This window comes from Corvus kubaryi, unplaced genomic scaffold, assembly GCF_017639235.1.
Source record: "Corvus kubaryi isolate FWS band 111438036 unplaced genomic scaffold, C.kubaryi_AGA036_p1.0 133, whole genome shotgun sequence".
NCBI classification, from domain to species: domain Eukaryota; kingdom Metazoa; phylum Chordata; class Aves; order Passeriformes; family Corvidae; genus Corvus; species Corvus kubaryi.
Genome location: NW_024580667.1, coordinates 219543 through 243362, shown reverse-complemented (window position 1 = coordinate 243362; position 23820 = coordinate 219543). Strand labels below are relative to the sequence as shown.

The window sequence follows — 23820 nt, the reverse complement described above, 5'->3', positions numbered from 1 at the left end:
CGTTATTCCTCCCGCTGCCCTCCTCGCCCCCGCTGCCACCTGGTTTAGGGGCCAGGCTGGGATTCACGTCGGGGCCCCTCCACAACCGCGCGCTTGTTCTCGCCCCTTCAAACGCGCTCTTGTTCCCCGCGCCGGGGGGCGAAGCGGCCCCGCCGGGCCGGGCCGGGCCCCGCCGAGCGCCGCGTCCTCCCCCCGCGGCTCCCGCTCACCTCCAGCTCCGCCCGGCCCCTCCCGCCCCCCCGAGCGTAGCCGGGGGAGGACGCGGACACCGGGGGCGGGGGTCCCGGAGCGCCCCGGGCGCGGGGCCGCCCCGACGGCGGCGGGGGAGCCGGGCAGCGCCGGGAGCGGCGGCGGCGGCCGCGCTCGGCGATTGGAGAGAGGAAGAGGCGCCCGGAGCCGGGGGCCAGCGCGATGGGCTGAGCCCGTCCCGACTGAAGTGACTCACCGCAGTCGGCAACGCCGCCGTCCCCTCGCCCGCTCCCTCACTCCCTCCCAAGCTCCCGCCGCTGGCGGCCGCTGCCTTCCCCCGTCCCGTCCCATCCCGTCCCGCCCCGTCCCCCCTCCCCAGGAGCCCGGACTGACCCCAGTCCCAGCCCGGTAAGTGCTTTCCCTTCGGGACCGCGATGGGGCGGGGGCGGCCGGCGGAGCGCCGGCCGTCGGGGCGGGAGCGGCGGGGAGACGGGCGAGGGATCGGCCGGGCGAGTGACTGATCGGGCGAGTGACCAGCCGGGGACAGGGACCGGCCGGGGCTCGGTGGCCCCGAGGGCGGCGCGGGGACCGGCCGGCTGTCCCCTGGCCGCGGGCCGTCGGCGGCTGGAGCCGAGCAGCCCCGAGGGCTCGGCAGCCGCAGCCGCGCATCCTCTGCGCGAACCCTGTCCGAGTTCCTTTAAGTTTTGAAGGATTAACGCTGTTTGGCTCCGGGCTGGCCGCTGGCTTTTCGGGCAGAAATTATATCTCGTTCCCCCTCGCCATCACTTCCCCCCCCCCCCCGCCCCTGAATCGTAATAGCAGCGTTGGTGCCTTTGTAATTCTTTCAGCAATTCATCATTGAATTAACTAATAGCTCTATGGCCTTTCAAAAGCTGGCCAGCTCTTGCATGTAGGAAAACCTTCAATTACCTGCGTGGCTGAGGGGAGTCAGGGTTGGGTTTGGTACTTCTCAGAGTAAGGGATATGCAGGGCTCTGTTTTGGTGAGCAGATGACTTTGCTGAGGAGTTTGGCGTGCACGTAATTGTATTTACAAAAGCTGGAGTTGTAAGTTCTGGCTAACGTAAACTTCCATTCATTGCTGCCTTTGCTAAGAGCCCACGGTGCGAGGAAATGGCTCGTTCTTTAATGAAGCTTTTTATTTGTATTCTAAGTGTCGTTCTGTGAATTAACTCTGTTCTGAAGCCAGAGTTTGGAAATTACATTCTGCCCCGTTCTGCCCATGTAATTTTGAGTCCATTAGGAAAACCAGGATAGGTCTATGAACTGCACATGGAGAAATGTCACATTCCTTTGGTTTAACCCTTTGAGCACTTCCCTGGTTGCACTGAAACAAGTGAAGCAGACAAAGACAGCTTCTCATGGGACTATGAAATGTAAACTTTGGTCAGGATGCATATATCAGGTGTGTGATTTCAGGCACACCTGAACTGATAGGAAAATCAAGGAAGAGAAATAGGTTGTTTGACAGCTTCCCAATTAAAAGTAAATAAATAAAGGCATAAACAGACCAAGCCATACCTCATATGGGACAAATACATTTTTATGTTGATTGTCTGATCTATTTCTTAAAGGGCATATATAAAAACAAAGATATGGTACATTGGAATAGCAACATCACTCCTTATTTTCTCTTTCGTGTGCATATGTGGGCAAACAATGGCAAATTCTTTGAAAAACTTTGCAAGAAAAAAAATCTACAATCTCCAAAAACATTTCAGGGTTTAGAGCTTTGAACAGCATCTGTCCCCACCTCCCACAATTTAGTCCCAAAGTTAAACAAATCATATAGTACTGGATAGAGTTACATGTTACAGGAATTTTATAAATGATCTGTCAGGGTAAGTCCTAGGTGTGATTAGTTGGACTTGTTGCTCCTAAGTTGTTGCTCCATTTGGATTGTCATTTCTGTAGCGTTTGGTTCTTAGAGATAGATTCTAATAGACACGTATATTAAGCATGTTCATGTTCTCCTTCTGATGGTTTTTAAGCAGTAGTGCCTGTGGGGCTTCTCTCACCTTCTTGTAAGTGAATTTGAACTTTGTCAGGCACTGCAGAAATCTGGGTGAGGACTCACAATGATGGGAATCATGAGCTTAAACCCCAGATTGTTCCAGACTTGGGAGCTGTGTCTCTCATCACAAGGATGCTCATTTGTTTGTCCTTTTCCATCTGGAACACCAGGTTGGATCCCACTGTTGTCAGTGCTCAAATGACAATTCTGCCTAAGACCCTGCCCTGTGAAAATGTCTTTGCTACCTGCTCTGCTGTGGGAAGTTTATTTTCTGTGCATGCACGGAGTTGTGTAAACAAACAGAAAAGCCTGGGAAGGCTGTGGCAGTCCCGTTGGTTTGAACAACACCCTGTGAACGGAATACCTGGCTGCTGATGAGGCAAATCCTTTCCCACTGCGCTTTCTCCAAACTCCCAGTGCTTTGCTATCCGAGCTTGAGGCTCATGGCACTGCTCTCCCTCTGCAGAGTGTTTAGTTTTGATGACTTCACTGTGATCCCTGCACGCAGCAGTTCCTCCTCCCGTGAGGATCCAAAAACACATGAGAAGCTTTTGCGGTGCTGATGGCATCTGGTAGCCCCAAAACATTACATGTTACATTTCCTTTCCTCGCCTGTGCATTACTAAATGCTCCAGGAGTTACAAGCAGGTAACAACCAAATAATTTAAAATGTTTGGGTCGAAACAAACCCTTTTCCCTTGCATATCCATTGCATTGGGGTTTTGTTCCACTGTCAGGAAGCTTGCCATTTTCTTTGAAGTGAATAGTTACTTTTTTTCAGGAAAAGGCAGCTGTAAGGGCAGACTGTACTTCTTCTAATCATGTGAGCAGGTCTGTGGAAATCTGTGTCCCAAACTCGAGGTGGAAGTTGTTGACAGGGGGTAGGGTCGGAAAGGGCCCTTTGGGCCTGATCCATATCAGCTGAGGTCAGCGGGGCAGGCTTAGCCCTGAGTGCCTAAAGCTGCCCACTGGTTTTCTGTCCAGCTGGGAAGGGATGCCAGGGATTAGTGTATGCTTTGTATGGCACTTCTCCTATACAGTTGATTTAAAATGCTTTTGTTTAAAAAAAAAAAAAGTTCACACAGGGCAAAGATATTTTCAGCCTGAAATATGACTTTGTTTGTCTTGGGTTGGAAGAATTACCTTTTGTGTGATAATACCACACTGGTTTTCATTATACCCACAGCTGGCCACTCTCACAGCCACTGGAGTATTTTTTACTTCCCCTGGTGGTTCTGGCCATGCCCTTTTTGACACGCAGGTTTCCCAGGGAAATCAAGCATTTTGTCTTTTTGGCTGAAGGTTTGAGTCCAAAAAATTTGTATCAGTTTGGCATTTTGGAAGGTAGTGGTACAAGTGGAGAAAATCTAATATATTTCCTTCACAGGATAGTTAACTAGTGTAGGTAGAAAACTGTCGGTCTAAAATTACTTTGCTAAATTTAAATGTAAGTAAAAAGCAGGCAATAGGAAAAAAATGAAAGGGTATATCTAAATATGGAGTTGCGGCCGTATCTGTTATATTTAAACTGCATTTTAACCTCTTCTATTTATATTTAGTGGTCTGTGTATAATCTGGAGGGCTTAATTGAATTCAAGAAACAGCAATTTCACAATGAAACCCAAAGAGTTTATTCTGCTGTGGACACAGGGCCCATCCTCGTTAATGGGCGATTTATCAGAAGTAAAATGTGTGCAGCGAGGTATTTTTTATGTTGTTTGAGAGCAAAAAAATGAGACTCGATCTAAAATAAGCATGAATGGATTTGCAGCACGCCTGCTCTTCCCTCACTGCTATGGCAGGAGGATCCCCTGCTGCCTTGGGTGGCACTTTGCCTTGTGTGGAGTGTGAGATGCCACCACAGCAATTATTTTCCTCAACTTGCCCCCGTTCAGAAACGTCCGTTTTTCATTTAGAAAGCTGCCATGGTCAGTGGATTGTTCTTGCACGCTGCTTGCATCAGCTGCAATCCCTCCTTGGCACAGCATCATTCCAATAAGAAAAAAACATTATTCCAGGAACAAAATACATAGTTATTTTTGTTTGATAATGCATCACATAAATATTAATCGTCTGCCCAAACTAAAAACAATAAACACGTGTTTTCATTTTAGCTGGAGATACAACCAGCTTTGATAGGGGATGGTTTAAACCCCAGGGCCTCAAGCTGTAGCCACACAGCTCTGGGTGACCACAGAGGGTTGGGGAGTGGTTCCTGTGCACAGGTCGGGGTTTGATTTTGCTTTGAGGCCTTCTGTGTTGATTGATTTTAATATTCAATACATGATACGACACCCAGGTGCTTATTGGCGTGTCTTGGCAGTCGCGTTGCTCCCAGTGCTGGACCTTGTGCTTGCGCGCTCGGCAGCGTTGGTGGGATATCCCAAAGCTGCTGCCTCCTCCAGATGCTGCTCCTGCCAACAAATACTGACTTCAGTCGTGTTTCAGGCCTCCTGAATTTGTCTGTAGCTGGGAACCCCACACACCTAATGAGCTGATTGGGGAGAGCAAGGCTGGCTCGTAGGGGATGATGAGCACGGCGGCCCCGCGCGAGGCGAGTTCAGCAAGTACCACCTCAAATGTGGTTTCAATCAGCTCCACTCAGACACCCAAGTTCTGAGCTTCCTCCAGGAGGTCTGTAATGAAACAGCCTTGTTTGCTTTTCACCTCGCAGAGGAACGGCAGCGGGAGGAAAGCCCTGATTGAGCTCGCACGGGCCGTGGCGGGAGAGCAATTTGGGGTGCGGGGCTGGACGGGGCAGCGTGGAGGTGTTGGAGCTGCAGGGTCTGGGAATGCTGCCTGTGGCCAACACTCAGCTCCTTCCCTAAGGGGAGCAGAGCAGGTCACAGCCCTGGCTGGGGCAGAGGCACCCCAGAGAGGCTGTGCAGGTGTGAGTGGGTCAGGGGAAGGTTTCTCTCCCGTCATCCCAAATGCGTTGCCTGCTGAATTAGCATCTTTTCCTCCTGCTTTTTACTGTCTGCTACAAGTGGCCGGTAAGGGTCTGTTTTCTTTTCTTTTTTTTTTACTACTGTTATGCTGTTAAAACATGCATTGATTTATCAGCTGTTCAGGTCGTTTCATTTTTCTGGTTCTGGGATGCTGGCGTAGAAGGAGCAGCTTTTGCTGCCCTGTGGATGACTTAAAACAAAATGTTTTGTGAAATCTGATTGATTTCTTCTAATTTTTAAGGCATGTAGGTTTCCCAGTTTCATAATTTTCGCATTGAGTTGATTACTTTATTTTTAGCTTCTCGAGTATGAATGCACATGGTATATTTGACCTGATTTGACTGAAAAAAAACCCTTTCAGCAAGTCACTTATTTTTTGCTACTCAGTAGTTATAGTGCATGCAGTCACTGTGTGATTTTAGTGCAATTAAATGTACATGTAAAGATCAGGGATTTAGAAAATTGCACAATGTATCTTTTTCTGTAAATTACTCTCACTGAATGAGAAAAAAATGAAATATGGCAATCAAACAATTCACTTTAGACGAACTGCATTTCTGTTATGGTTTATATTTTTCTGTCTAAGTAGAAAAGGGTTTTATACAGAAGGAAGTCTTGTAGTTACGCAGAAGGAAAGGCTTCTTAGCGAAATCTCGTTTTCTAAGGAGGCTTTGTCAGTTCTGAATAAACCCTGCAATAAATTTAAACCTGGTGGTTTAAAATTCTGTTTATAAAATGGACTGCTCTCTATAGAGTTCACAAATTATACACAAAGGATTAACTACTAAAGTAACATAAAGATGCTGCATTGCAACATGCACTGAGACTGAACTGAGAAATCTGCTAGGAAAAGCAGCTGATTTGCAGGACTTGCAAAGCAGACATGGGAAAAGTTCTCCATCATTTCTCCAAAGAACTTCTGTTGCTGTTCCATTGATTGTTCTCATTTGTGTTGGCTCTTCAAAGACTTACAGAAGGTTTTTCTTGCACAGGCTTGTGCAAAAATTTGCATTAAAAGCTGGTTTGGAAAAGGAAAAAATAAAAGTTTTAATACCACATTAAGACATGATAAAGGATTTAATAGCAAATCAAGATCTGGTGGATATCTTGTGCCTTTTCCTGAATTTCATTACATTTGCCCAGAATGTGAAGCTAGGAATTTGGACTGGTGCTCTTCATTCCTTTGCTACATTTGTAAGTTCTCTGGTATTTTTATGTATTTATAGCAAACAGTCTGTGGCAGTCTCTGTATCTCTTGCAACCAAGACAAGCCAAATCATCTGTCACCAATATGTGTGTCAACATCCCGACCAACCGAGGGCACCTTGTTTTGTAGGCACCACCAAGGCTTCATTTCAGCAGAGCAATTCACCACCCTGTTGAAATGAAGAGCTTGAGGAAATCTGAAGCTGGCCTCTTCCTTCTTCTGTGCAGAGAAACCAGTTCTAAGTGATGAGACTGAAAAATGGCTTTAGGAAGGTAGGATTCACCTCACCTCGCTGCAGCCATCCAAAAATCAAGGACCTGGCTGACAGCAGTTGTGTAAGTTCCAGCCTGGCCAGAGGACAGGTTAATCTTGCCAGTCTGAGACAGTGATGCTCGTCTGGGAAAGGCACTGAAGATGCAGAAGATGTTCCATCAACTTGGGTGGGAATTGAGGTTGAAGGACTGGCTATTTTGGCTTTTACATGGCTGGCATGGAGCGCCCTGAATTCTGCATCCAGAGACAAATCCAGGCCTCCCAGCAGCTGATCTTAGGGAGACTGAAGGGAAAAATGTAAGTAAAATATAGCAGAGAGACCAGATGAATGTTATACAGTCTGAGTGGAAATTATTATTATTACTTACTTACTTTAATTTTAAAATTTAATATTAAGTAAACATAATAGTTTAATTTTTACTGTCGAGCTTCCTTTTTGTTTAGAAATAGGAACATTAAAAACAGCAACAGAAAAGCCTTTTATGCTTTCTGCACTGCTCTCTTAACTTCATTGAAGAATTGAGTAAGAAAACATTAGCCATAATTTCTTCCAGCTTCAGAGTAAGATAAGAATGGATTAATACTGCTGCCTTTCTATTAGGATTCCGTTCTGCTCATTGAAAGAAATAGTAACAACCATTTCAGGTGATTTTTTTTTTAGGCTGGTCCAACTGTATAGATGACAGCCCTGGGTCTATACCTTGCTTAAATCTCTCAAAGCACAATGATGGAAAGTTTGTTTTGGACAGGCCATGAGCTTTTTACCTGTCAGGGGCAGTTCTTAGCCCCTTAATGACAGTGGTCCCTGCAAGAAGCACAGCTGAGCTCCAGAGCTGCAGCCAGGCCTGCAAAGCAGCTCTGCATGAAGCCGGCGGGGAAGGAGGGGAGAGCTCTGTGTTTGTTATTTGCATGTGATTTCCAGGACAGTTTACAGGAGACAGAGTTGCAACCGAATGTGAGCCCAGGGAGCTCGGCCTGTGGTCGGTCTGCAGAGCAGGAATGTGGGATGGGGGGTCAGGATCAGGTTGTTGAAGGATGCAGGAGCCAAGGTGAAGGGAATTTGAGCTGCCCTCCACTCCCTCTGGGTTAGCACCTCCCTGTGTGATGCGGCGTTTGTGGCACTGGGGTGGGGCACTGTCCCCTCAGCCACCCACAGGGGCACATCCAGCCTGTTTCTGCCCCTTGGGCTTATCCCGACAGGTTTCAATCCAGAATAGGATTTATGTAACTCCCTCTTTGCTGTGTTGGTTCCACAGGACCAGAGAGGAGTGAGAAGTACTAGAAATCTATTTTAGTCACTAAAGTAAGCAGACATGACTCAGAATACTCACTGGGAACAGATCTGCTGGATGAAAAGGTGCCATTTTTACACAGTCACTTTTCTGACCGTGCCCTTTAAACTCTTACAAAAATAGAATCCTTTCTCTGGCTCATCTCTTGGAAGGCAGGAATGGGAGTGAGAGTGAGGACGTTTGCTGCGCTGCTTCGGACCCAGACAAACTGTGCACGTTCTGTAAGGCAAATGTAACATGTGTTTAACACCAGGAAGAGCAGAAAGAAGGCATTTGAAATTCGTGGGGAGGGGATTTGGGCTTGGATAGTTTTACCATTTGCAGTGGAAAAGTGTGATCCCTCGTTCCTGCCTGTTACGGTTGGGTGAGTTCTGGCCAGCGCTCTGCGCCGGTTTCTGGCATCCTTGTGTCCCTGCAGGAGCAGGTTCGGATCAGTGGGCTCGTCTGGAGCACGGAGAGGCTCCATTTGACCACTGCCCCTGGTTCCTCTTGGACTGAGTGGCCTCAGCTAAAAATGAGCCTGAAACCACACTGACGTAATCTGTGTTTATGGACCTGTGAGGAAACAAATCATTGCTGGCAACCAGAGCCCTGACGTGGTTGTCCCTCACATGAGGGGCGAGTTCCCCCTGCGCTGGTGAGCCCAGGGTTCCTCCAGCTCCTGGGGAGGCTGATGGAGCTGGACTCTTCCCACTCCAGCCAGATCTCTATCCCTATCGACTCTCATCTACATTCCATGGAAAGGATTAGCAAGGCAAATCATTTCACAGAAAGTCACTCCCAGCTAAGTAGGTGATACTGAATTTTTGAACTCTTCTTGTCTCTTTCTCGTTTTTAATGGTTTGGTAGGAAGCTGGAGCCTGGCTGGTGCACAGAAACTCAAAACCAGTGATGCAAGCACACCACGTGTGCTTCTGGGTGTTTGACAGTCCTGTTGTTCTCCTCTGAAGCACTGCTCTCTTGAGAAAAAAAATAACAAGCCTGTTCTAACGTATTTACCACTTTCAGTTGGTTTTACGTGGAAAAAGAACACCAACCCATAAATCCCTCTTCCTCCTCTGTTCCAGAATAATCTGTGAAAGAGTTTGAAAACTCTGAATTCCTGTTCAGTGGATGAAATTTTGACCTTGCTGAAGTGGCTGAAGCTTCTCTGATGGCTTTCAAGGGGGCAAAGCTCTTCAGCTTAAGTGTTCCTTCCTCATGTTTCTGCTGGGGCTGGAAAGCCCTGGAAGTGTTCTCACTGCTGATTTCCTAAAGTCTTAATTCCCACCAGTTACTACAGCATTTAAAGGCACCGTCTTTCTTGCACAGGAAACAGCCACTGCTTTTTCTCTTGATAAAATTTCCCTTGTATGAGCTCAGAGAATTTCCACTTTCTCTGTGTGGGCTCATCTTTCACAGAGGAGGAGACATGGGTCATACGCCTGCGGATCTCACAACTCCCTCCTGCTCCATCTCTGGCCTCCTCCCAGTCCCTTGGCAGGCAGGAGTCAGTGAAGATTTGCTGTCAAGGTCTCCTGTTTTAATTCCATGCCGGACCCGGTAGCTTCCTCTTGCTGGGGAATCCTGTTTTTTTCTGGTTTAAATTTGAAAGGCGTTTTGGATATGATGACGTTTACAGCCAAAGCACATCACCTCTAATACTGTCTCCTTCTTGTGAAGCAAGTCGGGTGATTTCAGCAGGCAAGAAAAGGGAGGAAAAGCCCAGCAGGCTTGTGGGACACAGAGGATTGTCACTAACCCGGCACTGAGTGGCTCTGGGGATGGTCCTCCCTTCTCAGCCCCACTTGTGTTGTCTGAAGGGAAACTTTAAACGCCAGTGTTTGAGTGGAGCTGGTTTAGAAGTTTTCTGTGCTACAGAAACACATAATCATTAAGGCTGGAAACCTCCAAATCACTGAGTCCAAGCTGTGCCCGATGCCCACCTTGTCCCCAGCCCAGAGCACTGAGTGCCACCTCCAGCCCTTCCTGGGACACCTCCAGGGATGGGCACTCCAAACCTCCCTGGGCAGCCCCTGCCAAGGCCTGAGCTCCCTTTCCATGGGGAAATTCCTGCTGCTGTCCACCCTGAGCCTGCCCTGGCCCAGCCTGAGGCCGTTTCCCCTTGTCCTGTCCCTGTTCCCTGGCAGCAGAGCCCGACCCCCCCGGCTGCCCCCTCCTGTCAGGGACTTGTGCAGAGCCACAAGGTCCCCCCTGAGCCTCCTTTGCTCCAGCCTGAGCCCCTTTCCCAGCTCCCTCAGCCGCTCCTGGGGCTCCAGCCCCTTCCCAGCTCCCTTCCCTGCCCTGGACACGCTCCAGCCCCTCCAGGGCTCTCCTGCAGGAGCCAGAACTGGGCACAGCCCTCGAGGGGCCTCTCAGTGCCCAGCACAGAGGGACAATCCCTGCCCTGCTCCTGCTGGACACACAATTCCTGATCCAGGCCGCGGCAGAGGGAACGAAGGAGGCACTTGGCTTCTAGGTGAACTAAATGTTACTATTGTAGTGCTATAATTACAAAGGTTTTAAATTAGGTATTGACAGCAGTTGAGAACTGGTTCTCCAGTGTTGCAGCTGGCAGGCACTGAGATGTGCACCAGCTCCTAACAGGAGCAGGCTGTGAGAATAACTCATTAACCAGTTACTCCACATTACTGGTACTCCACATATGGTGTGAGGGCTGCTGGGGGTCTGGAAGACATTAGGACGTGGTCTGAGAAAGGGCTGCACAAGAAAGGCAACAAATAACCCCACAGAGCCAGATCCCCATTCCCACACTGCTGCCAGGTATGTGCCCATGTCACCCTGAGCCAGGGAGCTGTGCCAGGATCCAATTCCCTCACCCTCCTGGAGTGAGCCCAGATGGGTGGATTGTGAGGAATCGCATGTGAGGGGAACCTTTGCTTGGTCGCATCCACGTGGAGCAGGTCTTCTTCTGTCAAGGAGGATGAATATTTGCCTCTTCTTCCATGTGCTTTTGCTGCATGGGATGGGCTGAGGGATGCTGTTTCCACATCCGTGTTTCCAGTGGTAATGAATGCTACGGGGAAGCGGACGGCGGTGAGCCCATTTCCTTCACAGTGGGAGGAAAGTAGTAATTCAGGAGACCATTAAACATTAGAAATACCTCTGCGAGGTCCCTACAAAGACACACTCCATTTAGATTAAAGTCCCGTAGGGCCAATTACCTGGGAAGAACATAAGAACTTAAACAAAAGCTGAGTTAGGTATGCTGCCCACCAATGGCTTCGAGCAAGAATGGATGCAGTGAGGAAACACTCGTGTGTGTTATGAAAGTGAGAACACTGAGAGTAGGTCTGTGTAATAACCCACTTTTACTGTTCCCCCAGGATCAGCGTGCACAGGAAATATCTGTGGCATGCTTGCTTTTCCTGGAGATGACAGCAACGCTTTGGCAACCACTTTGTTCGATACTTTTCAAAACGTTGGGCTGTTGTTTTATGAATGTGCTCTGATTTTCTGGCTGCCAGAGCCTTTGTGCTTGGCTTCTTAAACCTTCCCATTCCCATTCCAACCCTGGATACTTCTCCATGAGTACCCTTAGGTAGCTGTGATGATGCCTCTGTTTTTCTCTATGTCACCATTGGGATGGGGCTTGAAAAAAAAGGGAAGCCACAAAAGTCCCTAATGCTCCCTTTGTCAAAATAACCTCTGTGGCCTGTGCTCCTCTGTGTGGGTGGCTCTGGAGTCCTGGAGATGGAGGGTTAGGGAAAACAAATTTGAAACACTTTGTTTCTGTCAATGTTTTCTAAGAGTGGGCTGAGTGTTTTGCACAAGGCTACAAAGCAGAGCTGAGTAGTAACACTGGGCTTAAAACCTGCCTTTGCTTCAGCTGCTAGACCCTGATTTTATTTGAACATTTGGCTATTTACAGTTAGACCTGAGCACCAGAGTGCACTGATCCTTCAGGCAAGGGATTTTGAAAATGAGTCTGTTTTAAGACACTGGAGCAACATGTTCCTTAAAGTGTTTACTGATGCAAATTACTGCCTGGTCTTGAAATGGCCTCCTCCCTTTAACATCATAGAAGAACTTTCTTGAGAGAAGACACAATAAATAGTCTGAGGTCTAATAAGTGAACAAGCAAGGCTGAAAGGTTTTTAAATACTGCTTGCTTAAATAAGAGTCATTAACATTGTAACTGATAATGAGAAAAATGCTCATGCCATTAGTGGTTTACCACTTTGGTTCCTAGAGGATAAAAACAGCTTCGTAAAAGAGACCGCAGACTGTCCATTTTCAGCCTCAGTGCAGGGCAAAGGCTTCAGGAAAAATACAAACCCCGTAATTTAAAAATAATAATTTAGTATTTGTGTTTGGGAAGCATGATCGAAATGCCTTTTGAACACAGGGGAGCGTGGTGATCTGTGGGCCCCAGCACGCGGTGTCCTTGCCTTGGTGCCGTGGTGGGACACTGGCTCATCCACCTGCTGGGAGCAATGCAGGAGCAGCCTCTGCCTTCCAGGATGCCTTTGGGATCCCCACCTGCATGGGGACAGCTGAATTTGCAGTTTCCAGGTAGTGGCCCAGTGCTCAGCAGGTACTTGAGGCCGTCCTGGGATCCTTCCTGCAGTGGCCTCACTGTTTCCTGCTGCAGGAGTAGGGAAGTTTTTGGGAAATGGTGACATTTCAGTCCTAGCTTGGCTTGCTTGCTGGTGGGGGGAGTAAAAGGTGCTGGGTGCCTCAGGGCACTGCTGGGACTTGGTGGCTGAGGAGCAGTGGCAGCAGCAGTGGCGTGACCTTCTTTAACTCATCCATCTGGGCCAGGTGACCTTTTCTCTAAGGATGGCTCCTTCTCCTTCTTCTGCATCTCTTCTTCCTCTGGGCCCTGTCTCCTGCTCAGTGTGTGGAGCCCTGTGTTGACCTCAGCCAGGACTGATTCAAACCTTTGAGAATCACTGAATCATTGAATGGGTTGGATTGGAAGGGACCTTAAAGATCATCTCGTTCCAAGCCCCAAGAAAACCTGGTGTTTCCTCTGGGGAAGGAGAAGTTTGGGACTGAGCGTGCTGCATTCCTTGTCTTCAGTAAGGAACTAGAAGCAAGGGCAGGAGGAGGTTGAAATGTGTTCTCAGACTATCTGTGGTTGTAAATCCAACTGCCCTGGGTTTTACTGATGCTTCCTGCAGCCCTGCCGCATGGACCACAGGGCTTGCTCTTACGTAAAGATGGAAAGTTCCCCCAGCTCCCCCCATGAAAATGACTGTTGTGCCTTATTCAAAATGAGAACTCAATCAAGGCAGGAACACAGCTGGGCCAATGACAAGAGAAACAGAGCAGTGCCAGGGTGAATTTTTATGGAAATGCTCTCTGAATAGTATTTCCATGAAAAGGCAACTTACTCGCAGATGGAGGCTGCATTGCATGAAGGAGAGTGTGTTGTACCACACCCTGAATCTGTCAAGGTCTATAAACTTTTCACATATTTTAAGTTCAGGCAACAGAGAGGCAATATTTAAGACACAAAGGTTTTCTTCTTTATGTCAATGTAATTATGTTGTCCCCAAAGGAAGAAAATGTAAGCCAGGGGAAAATAAAAAGGGAAGTTTGTGGAAGAAACGTTTCAAATATAAAGTAAAGGTCAAATATAATTTGAAATAGAAAGTAAATTGATCTATCAGAAAGGACACTTTTCAGGATCATGGAAAGATCTTGATTTGACATTTCAACAGCATCCTAGAGATAGCAATGACTTGTAGGTCTTTGTCAGGGGGTGTGGTGATCCTTTTAGTGTAGGAGCAGGAGTAGCTTAAAAACTACAAAATCTTCAGAACTTTTCCCTGTTGATGGCAATGGGACTTTTTCTTGTTCACATTACCAGAGTAAAAGATTAGGGGAACCGTATAAGAAGCAAGAAATGAAGGGTGATTGATGTTAGTGTTCAAAAAGTGGGAGAAGGGAAAAAACCTGAGCCCAATCTTGAAACTGCCACACTTCGATCACTTCGATTTACTTAAACACCTTTTTTTTAGAGTTGTTGTAGCCTTCTCAGTGGGTTGGTTTCCAAATTGCCTGACTGATTTCACTGTAGGCAGAGTGGCTATCAGCGGAGCTCTTCCAGAAGGTGATTTTTGAAATGAGTTAACGTTGCTTTCTTCCTGGGACTTTTTCATGTCACACCAGTCAAGTTTGAAATGTGCTGAGAGAGAAGTTCTTGAGGCAGCCTTGAGATTTTTTCAGCCTTTTCCTGCATGTTGCTTTCTGAAATAAAGGGGAATGCATTTTTTAATTTATGATAGCTTATAACTTGATGTCAGGGCTGTTCTAAGAATAATAATCAAGGATTGTTACACTGACTTGATTGTTTACATTTCCTTTTGGCACTGCCAGTGGTAAGCCAGAGGTAATAACACTAAACATATTCCTCTGTCATCCTCTCAAAACTTGTCACCACGGAATAGAAGATGGCTGTGCGTGTGTTTTAAAGATGAAGGCATTTGACAAATGCCATAATGTCTCCGTAAAGGTCTGCAGTGGAGATCCTGTTACAGGAAAACTTTGGAATGGGTGTAGGCCTTGGCTCTAGGAGCTGGGAGTAGAGATGAGTGACAGCCATGCTTAAACTGTTGGATTTGAGGAATGGGAAAAACAAACTAAAAAGGAATCTCAGCAGGGGACTTCGAATTTGTGAGCGGATTTGGTGGTGGCACTGCAGGGTTAGGAGATGGGCTCTGTAAGGGGTTGGTAGGGCTGTTGCTCCCTCATACTGATGTCTGCCTGTTCCCTGCATCCCAGTCAGATATGGAGTTGGGGACCCATAGTTTTTTGAGGAATTTACAGTGAAATGAATGGGTATCACCTGCCAGCAGCACGTGGGAGCGCATCCCCCTCATTATGTGACAGTGGGACATGTCCTTGTTCCTCTCCCTGAACTCCCCAAGCCCATCTAATAAATGCAATAAGCCAGGCAAAGGCATCAGTAGCGAGTGCTGACACGGGTGGAACACCCCTGAGGATGGAGCAGGGGATCCTGTTACCCCTTGTTTGGCACAGAATGGATGTTAACCCTTTCAAAGCTCTCCTGGTGAGCAGAGAAAGGCAAGAAAGTACTTCTGACATCCCTGAGGTTTGGCTTTAAAAGGTTTTTGTCAGCACAGGAAGGCCACAGGGAAGCCCAAGTGGCTCAGCAGATCTTGGGGATGGCTGTCCCGTGGTGGCGAGGACAGGGCTGGGTTCTATCTGCCACAGGCAATAAAGTGTTGGGGCTGTGCTTTCATTCCCTTACAGCCTTGACTGCCATTTATCTGGGGCTCTTTATCATCCCTCATGTCCTTACAGGCACATCTCGCTACAAGAAGCAATTCAGTTCTCCTAAAAAGCAGAAAAATCAGTTTGCATCAATTTATGACTGCCTTCTACCTCTGCTGAACCCCCTCACACCCACAAACATTGTCATGCACCACTTACTTTGCACTAGAAAGGGGATATTACATCTCTAGGTTATTTCCCCAGTACTTTTATTGTTCAGCCCACTACAGGAAGGGTTCAGGGAGTATATCCAGAAAGATGTTTTTGTTTCCCCACCATGGGTTTCAGTCCCAAGACTACCAATTAAATTATCCCATAAATCCTCCATTATAGGTAGTAAAACCTAATTTTAGATTTCCTGCCCGCTCTAGTGTCCTGCCTGATTGCTACCAGTTGGAGAGAGGCTCAACCTGTTAAGCAGACAATTGGAGTGAATTGGCTGTTTCTTTCTGTGCCACATGTGGAGAGCTTTTTAATATCTGGCATTTGGTCATAATTCTCTCTGGCTATTTTCTACCTTTTAGTGGCTCACATGTTGGAGGGTTTTTTGTTGGGTTGGTTTTTTGTTTTTTTGGGGCGTGTTTTTGGGTTGAAAAGTAGACATCTGCAATTTATTCTTCTGTCAGAATGTTTGTGAGAGAAAAGCTTGTCATGCTGTGGATAAGGAACAATGTTATTCTGACTTCACCACTAAAACATTAATAGTTTAAAATTAGTTTTTGTATAATTCTGTTTAAAAGCACTGTGTTAATAGAGCTAACATATTCCTGTGTAAGCGGAAAATGTCTCAGGTTATCTGAATATTCTTTCATTCTTGTTCAAATACAAATATATTATTTAGCTGCAGTGATGATTTTCTTGAGGGCAACTTCTGCTAATTGTATTCTTTTGGAAGAGCATTTATTTTAAATACAGTCTTACTAAAAATTCCTATTTTTCTCTTCGCTTGGTATTTTTCTTTCTAAGATTTACTGAGGGCAACAAATAGATAAATTTGTCACAAAAAGTGGGTTTATTACATTAATAAGGTGTAAGTGCCTCAGTCGTTGGACAAAGGGATATTTGTGTTCAAATATCCCTTTGTCACTGAGATTGAAGTAGATTCAAGAATCTGTGAGGAAAACAGAAGCCTGAAACACTATGAGAAATTCACAGATTTTTTTTGTTTCTTTGCTAAGTGTGTTGTTTGTTAACCTGGCAAAATTCGTGGCCAAATCACAGATTTGGATATTGTGGAGGCATCTGTGGGTGTCTTGTACCTCCACAAGGCACTGCCTGGATATTCCCTGTATTTCCTGCCTGGATACATTGGTGGTGTTTTAACAACTCTGTGTCAAACCAGGAAGGTGTGTGACAGGCGGGAAGGGACTTTTCCATCTCCAGAGTACAGGGACAGGAGGATTAATTCAAAATACTGGGTGGGTATAATCTTATAGGTATTTGCAAAAGGGAGAAGTACTGCTAAGAGATATCACATAGAAGGAGCAAATGCTGCTTCTCATGGAATCCTAGAATGGTTTGGGTTGGAAGGGACCTTAAAAGTCATCCAGTGCCACCCCCTCTGCCATGGGCAGGGACACCTTCCACTGTCCCAGGCTGCTCCAAGCCCCAATGTCCAACCTGGACACTTCCAGGGATGAGGAGTCCACAGCTGCTCTGGGCACCCTGTGCCAGGGCCTCCCCACCCTCGCAGCGAAGAATTTTTTTCCTAAGATCCCATCTAACCTTACTTTCAGTTTGAAGCCATTAATACCATCTCAGACTAAAGTAACACAGAGGCTGGAGCAGGACTTGCCTTGAGATCCAGCTTTGTTGATCCATCAACCTTAGAATCATAGGATCATTAAGATTGGAGAAGACCTCTAAGATCAAGTCCAGCTGCTAACCCAGCACCACTAAACCACGTCCCCAAGTGCCACATCCACACACCTTGCTGAACACTTCAGGGAAGGTGGTGCCACCATCCTGTTCCCATGCCTGACCGCCTTTTCAGTGAAGAATTTTATTTCCTAATATCCAATTTAAACCTCCCCTGATGCAACTTGAGGCCATTTCCTCTTGTCCTGCTGAAGTCCTTGCTTTGCCCAGGTAAACTTGAACCTGCTGGTGACAGCCCCAGCATGTGGTGGTGGTGCCCAGAGGGTGGGAGGAACTTGTCACTTACGAAGTGTCTGTCCTTGCTGATGGTCAGGACTGTGGGCACTAAAAGGGTTTTGTTCAGATGAACAAACCCATGTTTTTTAGTGATCTCAACCCACAGTTAGTGAGCTGCAAAAGGAATCAGCCCCTTTCAGCAGTGCTGTCCTGTGTGGACTCTCTGATGTGCTGCTTCTTAGCTTTCCCCTCAGTAGGGCACGGACTCTGTATCTTTCCTTAGTCCAGCTGTTTGCTCCCCTCAATCTTCATGGAATGGAGTATTTCCAGGTCTATTAAACCCTGTTAAATTTGGGAAAAAAACAGGCAATGATTCCTAAGCTGACGGAAGAAGAGGTCAAAGAACATTCCTTTGTGCATGCAACGTGGTATCTCAAGTCTCATTCCTTGAAGAATGAGGCTAAAAATGGAACCATCATGGATCTCCTTGCTAAAGGGATCTTCTCCACCTCTCTGTGTTTACTGTACTGTGGCTCAGCATGGGGAGATTATCATTTGTTGAGTGATGCCTGAAGCACTGTATAAAAAATAAAGCATACACAAAGACTAACAGAGAACAGAAGAAAGGAATTCAGGCCTCCCAGTCACAGCACTGTGCCTTTAATGGCTGATGAAATATTGTGTGCATGCTTTTAGTTGTATTATTTGTCCAGTTTAGGAACCTGGAGATAGGCGGAATGGTCACATCAGTGCTCAGGATGGAGAACAGGCAGAAAGTAGGGAATAATCTGTGTTTTCTGTTCTGAAGTTAAGTGCAAGAGTGACAGGCAGGGTCCTTTGGGGTACAGAGCTCTGTGAAATGCTGCTGAGTTACTTGGATGCAGTTGACTTCAGGAATCAGCAGAATTGTACTGCATAATCAAAATTTCAGATCCCCAGAGACAGTGCCTATAAAAGAAGCTTTGAAATGTAATCCAAGCGACTTTAATGCATGTTTGTTGTACTCTAAATTTCTAATTTAGACGTAGGAAGAACTGTAGGAACATAGGACGGTTTGGGTTGGAAGGAACCTTACAAACCATCTCTGCTATTGGCAGGGAACTTTTCACTGTCCCAGGCTGCTCCAAGCCCCAATGTCCAACCTGGCCTTGGGCACTGCCAGGGATCCAGGGGCAGCCCCAGCTGCTCTGGGCACCCTGTGCCAGGGCCTGCCCACCCTCCCAGGGAATGATTTCTTCGACATATCTAACCTAAATTTCCCCTTTCAGTTGGAACCCATTCCCCATTGTCATATGACTCCAGTTCCGGATGAATTGTCCCTCTCTGAATTCCTTGTAGCCCTTCCAGGCACTGGAAGTTGCTCTGAGGTCTCCACACAACCTTCTCCTCTCCAGGCTGAAGAGCACCAGCTTTCCCATCCTATCCCCATAGGGAAGGTGCTCCATCCCTCTTACCAACCTCATGGCCCTTCTTGGGACTTGCCCCAACAGTTCCATGTCCTTGTTATGAAGGATCTAAGTGACCCTTCTTATAAAAGACATGGAAAAAATGAACACAATTTGATACCCGTCCCAGTAACGCTGGGAGTTCTGCACTGATTGATTGCACTGGGCACTTTTGTACTTATCTCATTTAAAAATATTTGCTTTTTACACCAGGCTGAGAATTTTGCTGAATATCCAATATCTTGCATGGGAATGCTCTTAATTCCAGGTATCCGGCTTCAGAATTTGAACAAGGCTTGTGTCAAGCCTCTGCTGTCTTGAATATGCTACTGTTACCAGAAAAAAAGTCTCTCTGGTATGCTAAAAACAGGGGACGTGCTGGGGTTTGCAATTTTAGCATTACAGATTCTTTATTATTAATAGATTAGAGGGGATTTTTCCAAAGACTCCTATGAGTCAGAAGAGTTCCTGTTACTAAATTTCATATATTCATTTATTTATACAACTATACATGAGGCCTTACGGTCTTTTCAGCCCCGAAAGAGCCAAGGTACTGTAAGTGTAAATGCAGTTTATTGAGTCCTGGAGATCATAAATATCTCCTTTAACATCTGATTTATCTTGATCTATGTGCATTGAAAGAAGTGTCTCAGCATTAGGAAAGAAGGGGCATTTGCTGCTCTTTTGGACAACCTGTGTATTCATACCCAGAGCAAAACTTCGGCAGAGAGTGGTTAGAATTAAACTGTCACCACCAGGCCAATTTTAATTCATATTCTGCGAGGTTATATGAGTTTTATAGGTTCATTTATTTTCCTGATTAACAGTCCAGTCCTGCTCCTGACAAAGTTTCCCTTTTTTTTCATTCCTGTGGCTTCCCCAAGACGAGCAGAAGAGATAAAGTCTTGGGCAGAGGGAAATGTGAGGAGAGGAATTTCAAGGGAGGAAATTCGCTCTCCCAGCATAAATTTGTCTGGACTTTGTGACAACGTTCTGGGTTTGTACCATGGAGAAATTGTCCAGACAGATCTTGGCGATGCAAGACCTCAGTGTACAAGGGAGCCAGCTCCAGACAGTACCTCCTGGAGCCTCTGCCATGCTGGTAAATCATGGAATCATGGAAAGGTTTGGGTTGGAAGGACCTTAAAGATCATCCAGTTCTAACCCCCTGCCAAAACCAGGGACACCTTCCACTAGACCAGGTTGCTCAGAGCCTCGTCCAACCTGACCTTGAAAAAAATCAGTATAATACTGATACTATCTTTGTCTTTCCTTGCTATCTCACCACTACTGAAGTGGAATAACTGGTAGATACTCTTTTCTTGGAAACTAAAGCTGATTATTTTATTTCTATTTTATTTCTTTCAACAATAATAAAAAAATAGACCTAAAAACATTCTCAATAATTGAATGACAGTAATAGAGTGTTCTCAGCAAAATGATACACTGTGGTTTTATTTTCCACAAGCAAACAAAGGTGGTACATCAAGACATGCAGGTGATGGTGATAAAGCTGAGGAGAATTGTACCATAAAAGTTCAAAATGCAATGACAATATAAAAAAAATCTGATGAAAAAATACTTTGGGTTAAAATGATCAACTAACCTGGGCCTGCCATAAGATACTCCAAGATAAGAGAGGATTTAAAAGGTCATAGTGGTCATAATAACCTTTGGGCAGCCTGGGCATCCCAGACTGTGTGTGCTGCTGTTACTTGATTCCCAGCGGTGCAGTAAAGTGAAGACTGGCACAAAGCAGGGTATTACTTATCCTCCTTGACCTTCTGACATAGCAGCCACTGTTTTATTCTGCTTTTCTTTTGCCATTATCTCTTCTTCTTTCCTGTGGAAAGCAACATTTAGGAAACAAACTGTGTCCTGCCTGTACGTTCCCTCATGCATATTATGCTTTTTTCTTTTATTTGCCTTTCACCTGATGACTGTGGTAGAGGCAGCCTGTGTCCTGAGGGAATGTTAGATGAGCAGGGAATCTGGCTGTGAAATTACTCCCAGAGTGATTTTTTTTTCGCCAGTCATTATGGAAAATAACATCTATACATGGTTGGTGCACTGTTTACCTGTTCATTTGTATGAGTGAGTGCAGGAAGAGCTTTTTGTCTGTGGGACGTCACCTGTGCTGGTTTCCAACAAACTTATGCTACCCCAGGTCTTGCTTTAAACCTGTAGTTCTGAATGCTTTGACACTCAGTTACTGCAAGTGTCCCATTTTTCCATAGCTGAGATGAGAAGGGGGAGTATTTACAAGTGTAGGAAATTCTTTGTAGGAAGTTCTTGCTCCTAAGCCCAAATTATTACTTTCAAATCCCTTTCATTTGTTTCACAGACACTACAGGTGTCCACAATTGTGCTTTAAAACATTTAGAGTAGTAGTTTGTTTGTTATTTTTTTAATAAAACCTTTAGTCATAGGGTGGAAAAGTCTGTAGCTCCATGGTGGAAATACCTGGGAAGTAGGATTCATCCATGCTAGTCCCTGCTAGGATTTTAACATGATCTGCTTCCATCTTGCTCATTTTGATTTCAGAGGATGGGAGCGTGCTTGTATTTTTTTAGGTAAATATCTTTGATTGGATTGTCCTGCCTCAAAGCCAAACTCCAGAAAGAATTTCTTGGACTCTACAGGAGTCATCCCACAGCTTGCAATGGAAGATTTTCTCTTTATCCCTGTGGGAGGGGTTCTAAGCTAAGGCAATCCAAACTAGGCTGCAGAACAACTGCAGCTCCCAAGAAACTTCTGTGTTGAGGCCTGTGCCCATTTTCTGCCCCAGCGTGAGGAACAGAAGGCATCAATTAAATTAATTTTACTTATTTAGGGCTGAAAGTTCATGTGCAGACCCTTCCTCTAGTTAAGAGCATGACTGGAGAGGAGAAAGTGTGCTTTGTAGCTATACATTAAGTATTTATCTCCTTAAACGCCACTTCATTTTCTCTTCATATTCCGTGGCAAAAATTCCACAGGGAGAGAAGTTTCTAGATTAGGGAGGGAAGCTGCCCAAATGCAGCTATGAAGATGCTTGATCCAAGCTGGGGATTTGGTTACTGTTTTAAAATTCTTTTTCTCCTCCTGTTTAGTAGCTGTGATCCTGGCAGGGACGTGGGGTTTTGTGGCAGATGGTTGTTATACACACTGAAAGGACTGTATACTTCCAATATGCTCCATAAGCCATTAAATGCTGTAAAAGCCTGGCAGACTTTATAGTTTGCATCCTGCCATTAGAGTTCCCTCTGAAGTCTGTCAGAGGGATGTAATTCCACTCTAATTAAAGCTATTCCCCTTTTCCAAATGTGAAACTGGCCTAATTAATGACTAATTGTTTCACAAATATAAACGAGGCCTAATTGTTCCTTACCCCCTGACTACATGCCCTGCTTACTCTCAGCTAAGCAGAACTGCTGTGAAGGGTGTTTCATCTCCATTAAACTCCCTCTGTAGCCCCTGGAAAAGGGAAGATATTTGGAGCATGTTATTTTTCCGTCGATGGTGAGCATGGTGTCCCTGGGGGGGGATTTCTGTGGGTCCCCAGCTGCCCTACAGGCCTCAGAAGTGGGATGAAGATTGTCAAATCGTTGTGCTTTGTGCGCTTCAGGAAACACCAGCGCGTGTCCTCCTGCCTTTCTGTGAGGAGAGGGGCAAAAGGATGTTGGGAGCAGCTCCTTGAGGCAAAATGGAATTAATGGAGGATCTGTAATATCTGAGACTGGGTCAGTTACCTGCTTAAGGAGTTCCTCTGCAAGGTGTGAGTTGCTTGAAGGTGATGCACATGAATTATACACAACCCATCCTGCAAACACTCTAAAAGTCAACTTCCAAGTTGCTTTGTTATAAAATTATGCCACATTGCAACTGCAAGCATCAGACAGTGAGTGGAAGTGACAATACTGATTCGTTCTTATCACCCCAGTTCTGGTTCATTAGCACAGAGATAAGTGAAAGCTTGGGGTGGTGAGGACAGTAATTTACTTCTTTATTTCTACTGAAAAGCCAGAGTCACTGCTGTTAGAGATTGGTTATTGACATTTATACACACCTGGAACATAAAAAAGTAGAAGAAATTTGATCTGCATTTAAAGGAAATATTTTGAGTCACTCAGTTAAATTCTTTGAACTTGCAGCTTGCTTTATTCCTTCTCTTCTCTTAGGGGTACATTTGTTTCAGGAACAGCAAGACTGATGTTACAGAGAACATAAATCTTAATCTGCATGCTAACATGCCTAATAAAAGGTCTTTAATACCGACACAACCTGAGTTTTTCTAATGGTTAATAACTTCAGGGAACCCAAAATGAAGTTTCAGAGCTGCACCAGAGCTTTGAATCCTGCTAAAGCTGTGATCATCCATTAGTTCTGACATGTCAAGGCAGTGGTTTGAAGAATTGATGTGGACACCATGGCCACATGCCAATTTGTTTTTAGTGCACTTTTGTTTTAGTGGATGGCAAAAAGGTATTTAACATGTAGTCAATACAAGATACCTACAATGCCTGTTTGGCCCTCAGAAATGGAACATAGCCTAATTACCTATTTTAATGGTTCATACTCTCTTGAAATAGTGCCTTCCCTTGTAACACCACACACATGTGCAGATGTACCCACAGAGATGGACATTAAATCTCTTCTTTATCTGTACCAAATGGCTACAACAGTCAGATAGTAGCCAGTGTAGCACTGAGCAAAGAGGTCAAAAGCATGAATCAAAAAGTCCAAAGTTTGCAGAACAGGGGAAAAAAAAATTACTGTTGTTACCATCTTTGGCTATGTAATGGGAAGGTGCAGAGAAAACAGAGCTACACTTCTCTCTGAGGAGTGCAGCAAAGTCCAGAGGGTTTCAATTTAACTTGCAGCAGTGAAAACTGTGACTAGGAGTAAGAATAAAACCCAGATTGCTCTAAGGGTGGCCACAGCTAGAGCAGGTGGCCAGAGCAGGGGTGTAGTTCATAGAATCATCGTAGAATCATGAAATGGTTTGGGTTGGAAGGGACCTTAAAGATCATCCCATTCCACCCCCTGCCATGGGCAGGGACACCTTCCACTGTCCCAGGCTGCTCCCAGCCCCAATGTCCAGCCTGGCCTTGG

General features: G+C 45.8%; 1 protein-coding gene across 1 annotated transcript in view; it reads left to right on the top strand.

Annotated features, from left to right (window-relative positions):
• Positions 1 to 534: 534 nt before the first annotated feature.
• ERG (ETS transcription factor ERG) overlaps positions 535 to 23820 on the top strand; it is a 135230-nt gene continuing 111944 nt past the window's right edge. Inside the window, exon 1 of the mRNA XM_042033068.1 lies at positions 535 to 597. The gene's annotated coding sequence lies outside the window, so the exon portion shown is untranslated. The remainder of the gene's footprint in view (positions 598 to 23820) is intronic.